At 41.5% G+C, this 6,000-nt stretch overlaps 1 long non-coding RNA gene across 1 annotated transcript; it reads left to right on the top strand.

Annotated features, from left to right (window-relative positions):
• Window positions 1–2,951: 2,951 nt before the first annotated feature.
• LOC109615757 lies at window positions 2,952–4,485 on the top strand. Its single transcript, XR_002196753.3, has 2 exons — window positions 2,952–3,097; window positions 3,430–4,485. It is a non-coding gene; the product is annotated as an uncharacterized LOC109615757 (long non-coding RNA).
• Window positions 4,486–6,000: the final 1,515 nt, after the last annotated feature.

Below are 6,000 nucleotides of genomic sequence, written 5' to 3'. Positions count from 1 at the left end.
TCCTCTGATTTCCTAGCGGACAAAGTGGCCTTATTATAAATGTACATCAAATTAAAATGAATATTAAAATGTATGCTGTTCAGTTTGATGTTGCATCTGTGTTCCTCTTCACGGTAGCAGTATGGGCTCTGAGGAGGGCTGAGAAGGATAGGCCGAGGGGTGGATGTTATCCGGGACGATGCAGGGTTGATGGTGGGAAGACGGGAGTGAGAGGTTGCTGGGTGGGTTGGCTGGGGGGTCTTCCTGGGTTGTTTGTATGTGTTCTTGCAGGAATAAAAATAAGAGCACATTGTTTATTTACTGTTTTCATTTTTGATGGATGGCTTTATGATAAATCATATTTTACACCATTGTATTGTGTCCGAATCTTACCCTTGAGAGCAGTTATTCGGCATTAACACTATTGCCTACAGTCTGTGTTTGATCAATAAGGCTGTATCTCAAAGGGAACATTCACATTTCCAAAAGAGCTCTGGTGACAATGGAGGCTAACTCCTCGAGTATACATTTCCTTCATACCAGCATTAACCATTGTTGTGTACACAATCTCCGATTGCATACCATCACACATGCTGGCCAAACATGTCTCAGTCCTGCTTGGTTCCATTTTGGTGACACTGTAGATGTTTTCACAAAATCGTGTTATTGCATACAAAGTTATTTTTCTTTTCCCCTTGACATCTTTCTTTAGTTAGTAAAAGGGAAGGAACCGATTGTAAATGGTTGTAATACTGGAAACTGAATGTTCTTGTCTAAACTTTTAGACTTGATTAAGGGTCTTATGTAACATAACTTGAAAAGGTTGCAGGACCATTCAGTGTGCCCACCTGTTTTTAAATAGAGATATTGAACCAGTCGATTACTGTCAGGAAGACACTCACGGTATTGAGAAAAACAACATCAAACAGTTCATATTGTGAGTTGATTTGGATGTCATGTAGTGAATGGTTATGCAATTCCATTTGTTTTCATTATTTGGCCCATAGCCGGAAAAACATTAGGGAATGGTTATTTCACTATTTCACTGCCTTTTAATGGCATATATATGGTATATTACCACAAAATATAACTACCCTCAAGCAGTTATAAATTTTTCACTTCAACGATATACATATACAGTACTTGCCTATAGTCATTCAGCTTGCTTTTGAAATATGTTAGACATACACTACCAGCAATAACAAGCGTCATCTTCAAAAGCATGCTGTCACACTCATCAACAACATCATGAAAACAAACGTTTTTTTTATGTCAGCTGCTGTAGATGGTTTAATTGTGATGGTTTAAGATTCTGCTTAATCCTGCTCAGAACCAAAAGTCAGGTTGCTGAAGAAATCAACCAGACAGATTTGTTTACTCTGTGATAATCTCATTCAGTCATCTTGATTGTGTGTTGGCAGAACATCAGCAACAGCACAGCGAATGTTGGCCCAGACAGCCGTTACCCTGTGCTCTTATCTGAATGAATAGCAGGACTGTAGTCAGCCGGGCCTAACTGCTGGCAACCATAATATACACCTTTCTTTCTGGGCTGTCTTGTCTTTATTATTCACCTCTCACTGGGATATCCTGTCTTTATTATACACCTCCCTCTCTGGGCTGTTCTGTGTCTATTAAACATATCTGTCTCTCTGGGCTATTCTGTCTCTGTTATACAATTATCTCTCTGGGATGTCCTGTCTCTATTAAACACATCACTTTCTCTGAACCAGATCATACTCTTTCACTCTACTCTCTCTCCCTCATACTCTCTTTGACCCAGGTCATATCTGTCTGTACTGTCACCAGCCATGACCACTGTCTCTGGGGACAATGAAAGGCCAGAGGGGTTTGGGGATCTACAGTGCAGTGGAGACTTATACAATCTCCTCATCTCTGAGTTCCTTGCAATTGTTTTTACATTATAACTACTGTTTCTGTGGAAATTCCCCCCCCCAAAAAACAACAGCACAAAAACGATGACAGAAAAACAGCACTCCTTGGCACGAGTTCAACACAACGAGCACAACACCACAAGCCCAACACAAACAAGCCCAACACAACGAGCCCAACACCACAAGCCCGACACCACGAGCCCAACACAACGAGCCCAACACCACAAGCCCAACACCACAAGCCCAACACCACGAGCCCAACACAACGAGCCAAACACCACGAGCCCAACACAGCGGTAACGTCTTCCAGATCAGTGGTCACTTCCTTTGTTAACGATTCCTTTGACCATTTCCTTGTCCACCACAAAACGCTGCTCATCCTGACATCCACAGCAGATGGGTCAGAGTTCACCGCCACCCTGGTGTAACGGGCAATAGCCGGTAGTTTGCCCGGAGACTCGCGGTGGACCCGGCCTGCATTGCAGCACTGTACTTCTTTTCCTCTGGTTAGGAAATGACTAGGTTCCGTGCATCAGACTTCACGTGCAACCCTCCTGTTGGCTGTTCGTTCAAGCCACACTATGAGCTGTAACTCAGAACTTTGGATGTCTGTGGATATAATCGTCGTGAGGACAGATGGATCAAGGGCTTTCTGATGTGTACACCCAAGTGTATGACAGGCTCTACTCGTTCTGTAATTATGAAGATGTAGACGGGAGCAGCCGAAGACAAAGTCTTCCTACGCACGGCTGAAATCTAAAGATAGACTGTCGGGAGGGGTACTAGCTGCTATTACCTTATAACAGCTTTGACCTCATATAATGGGGAGAGATAAATGATACCCTTCACTCGCCCTGTTTAAAGTGAGATAGTCTTTCATCTCGTGTTGGGGTCTGCCTGGAAAGATGTTCCCTGGGGTTTAATTCTCCACCCAGTGAGCCTGAACATGTTTGTTTATTGTAATAATTCTAAAGATTTTTATTTTTTTTGCTCTTTCTTAAACTTCGGGAATTTCCAAGGAATTGTTTTTAGGATTCCTTAAATTGGGTTATGTGTTGTGTGCGTTGAGGCGGGCGCTTGTGTGTTTTGTTTGCCTTAACACACAGAGTTAGATTCTGTCTGGAACTTTTCCCCCTATATGTGCTGCTGCTGGAAGGATCCCATCTGGAGGCCACTTGTCTAGGCTGTTAGCTCAATGACAGGCAGGCGCAGAAATGTTGCACGTGAGTCGAACAAATTGATTTCTGGAGTTTCAACAGTTGTTTCTATCCGGTCACTCAACTTGCCATGAATTTAGTCAACATTTGGCATTTTCCATAAGCTATTATGTTAACTCTTTCAAAATGCCATAACGTTATCATCACCATTGCCTTCGTAAGAGTTTGTCACTTTTTGCGTTACATTATCTACTGTCGCCGCTTTGTGAAGGGGAATGCAAACACAGAAAAAATTTACATTTGAGTAAGTTACCTCAGACTATTAACTACTTGTGACCTCGGGTGGTCGATTCATAATGCTGCGTTTGACTTTTTGCTGTTCTCCTCTTCGCCATTAGCTCCATGAGCCTGTGCTGCTGTAGGTACCGCGAGCTAGCTAAAGAAAGTGAGCTCCTTGGTACGGCGCTGCCATCAGATGCACGTGTAAGAGGATATCCCCCCAAAGCCCACAGTGGTGAACACTCTGACGGTTGACTGCAGGCAACCGAGCCAGGGAACTGGGAGACAGGAAAGCAACATAATCCGAGCCCCTACAGTCCTTATATAAATAAGACAGTCAGCGCCCCCCCCCCGAATCCTCTCACATCTGTCTGGGATAGAGATCAAGCTGCATAGCTCTCTCACCCTCCACTGGTTCTCCCCCATCTCTCACCCTCCCACACTGCAGTGGAAGACGACTGACTGACTCATGGGGCCAGAGGTAAACAGCCCCTCGCCAATCGTTCTGGGAGACATGTTGGAAAATAATATACAAGTTAAAGGCTGTAAAAGAAAAGAAAAAAGACTGGATCCGGTGTTATGTGGTCATGGTTTCCCCAATGTTTTTTCTAGAGAGTATGAGACGTTTGGTTATACGTTGTTGGCTGTATATTACATTTTACACAATTATAAAAATGTATAAAGACACTTTTTTTTTTTTGTATTCAAGGCTATCATTAGCCTTCAACAGAGGAATGTGTAGAAGGGGCTTGGAGAACGATCTGGGCCCCATGTCATTTTCTAAAACCCCCAAGTTAAATACTTACTCAAGGAATCTTCCAGTGGCTGCTTGCTTCTCGCATGCTGTGCTCTGTGAAAATGGCTGATCCATAGGCAGAGTTTGAAATGTGCTCACCATATCGGAGAACATCGTTAACCAATGTCTGACTGTAAGTGATTGTTAATAGCATGCTAAATCACATTTAAGATGAATTGCTCTAACTACCCATTGTCCCTATTATTTGATGTACGCCTTAAAATATTCCATCCTTTGATCGGTATGATTTGCAGTTTAAATACCAGTAGGTTTTCTCTTTCATACTTTACCTTATGGAACACTGCATTGACACCCTAGTTTGAACCCAAATACCCAACCAGTAGGCCTAATTGTCCTTAATTAAACACCAGTGCACCAATGAATGTGTGAATGTGTCACTTAAATAAATAGTTGAGGATCTACAAGCCTCTTACTACACTAAGGTTTTTCCCGATTTCTAACAAGCATCGGTCAATACTGAAAACACAATTGCAAAACACTTCACAATCTGCATTTCTAACATGCATCTTGGCCAAACAGTTAATATCACCTCCAAAACTCACTAAAACCACCAAAACACAAGCTTGTTTAACAATAACACTGGCAACAGTTCTCACTCAGAAACACACATTGTCACTCATAACACACTGACCTAAAAAACACATTACATTAAAAAACAAATTACATAAAGGACAAACTTTTATCTTGTATGTTTTTTTAAATGATTTTTTACATAAATCTGTATTTGATTATAGAATAAGAAAAACATCTCGTTATATTGTCTGTACTAATGTATATGGAACAAGAATGAATCAGAAATGCAGTAATTTGAAGGAATATCCTTTATTTTTAAATTATACAAAAAACGAATTTCCCAAAATTCCAGGGCTACAATAATAACAAACAAACATCAACAAGTATAGTATAATCACTAGCCTCTGTATTCTAGGGGCCAATGAGTGGTTTGTGGCTCTTTGACCAATCACATTTCTTCCCCTGCGGCGTGTTTTTGTCAGGTTGAATCCAGCTTCATCCACTTTTTCCAAGTCCCACTTTTCAAAATACTTTTTTAGGCTTATAGGTTAGGTTTCCAGTTTGGGGTTAGGGTTAATGGTGTGTGTGTGTGTGCGTGTGTGTGCGTGCTTGTGTGTGTTTGTCACTGCTCTTACTTGCATACAGGCATTGCACAAGTATGTTAGGCAGTGCATGTGTGTGTGTGTGTGTTTGTGCAGGGGAGAGAAGTTGGGTTCCACACACTCCCCCTGAGGCTGAAACATGGAGGCAATAATGAAATACAAACAGTACTGAGGCCAGTCTCTGCTTGTCCTGCCCACTGTATTTCTACTATATATATATCAAAGTGGGTTGTACGTAATCAACACACATACAGTCCAAATCACCTGAATAGATCTCTGCCATGTTCAGCATACAGTAGACTATAGTATGTAGAATCCAGTCTAGACCAGTCCAGTAAAGAGTTGTATGGAATCATTTTTCATTCATCTGGTGTGGTCTTAAGTGTTGCGTCCAACCTGTGTTGCTGTGATGTGACAGTACAAAACATTTACAAAATTACCATTAATCATAATTTCAATTATAACGACTCCCGGTTAAGTATCTGGCTTTAGTGGTGATGTTTGTTGGTACCTACAGTGGGTTTTATTTAATTTTTTGCATAGCGTACAATACAATTACCTACCGTGTCCTGCCTCAGAGCAAACAGAACAATTTCTCTCCTATTGCCCTGGTCAACAATACTTACTACAAAAACCTCCTCTGTAATTTCTGAGAAATTGGAGAAACTAGACAAATGGTCTGCTTTCATGAACATATGTCACAACCAGTCAGTGACACATACACAATGCTTCTATTTGCTACATTGAAACAGCGTAAG

This window comes from Esox lucius, chromosome 1 (assembly GCF_011004845.1).
Source record: "Esox lucius isolate fEsoLuc1 chromosome 1, fEsoLuc1.pri, whole genome shotgun sequence".
NCBI lineage: Eukaryota > Metazoa > Chordata > Actinopteri > Esociformes > Esocidae > Esox > Esox lucius.
The sequence above is the reverse complement of the archived record's forward strand: the minus strand, read 5'-3'. Positions and strand labels throughout refer to the sequence as shown.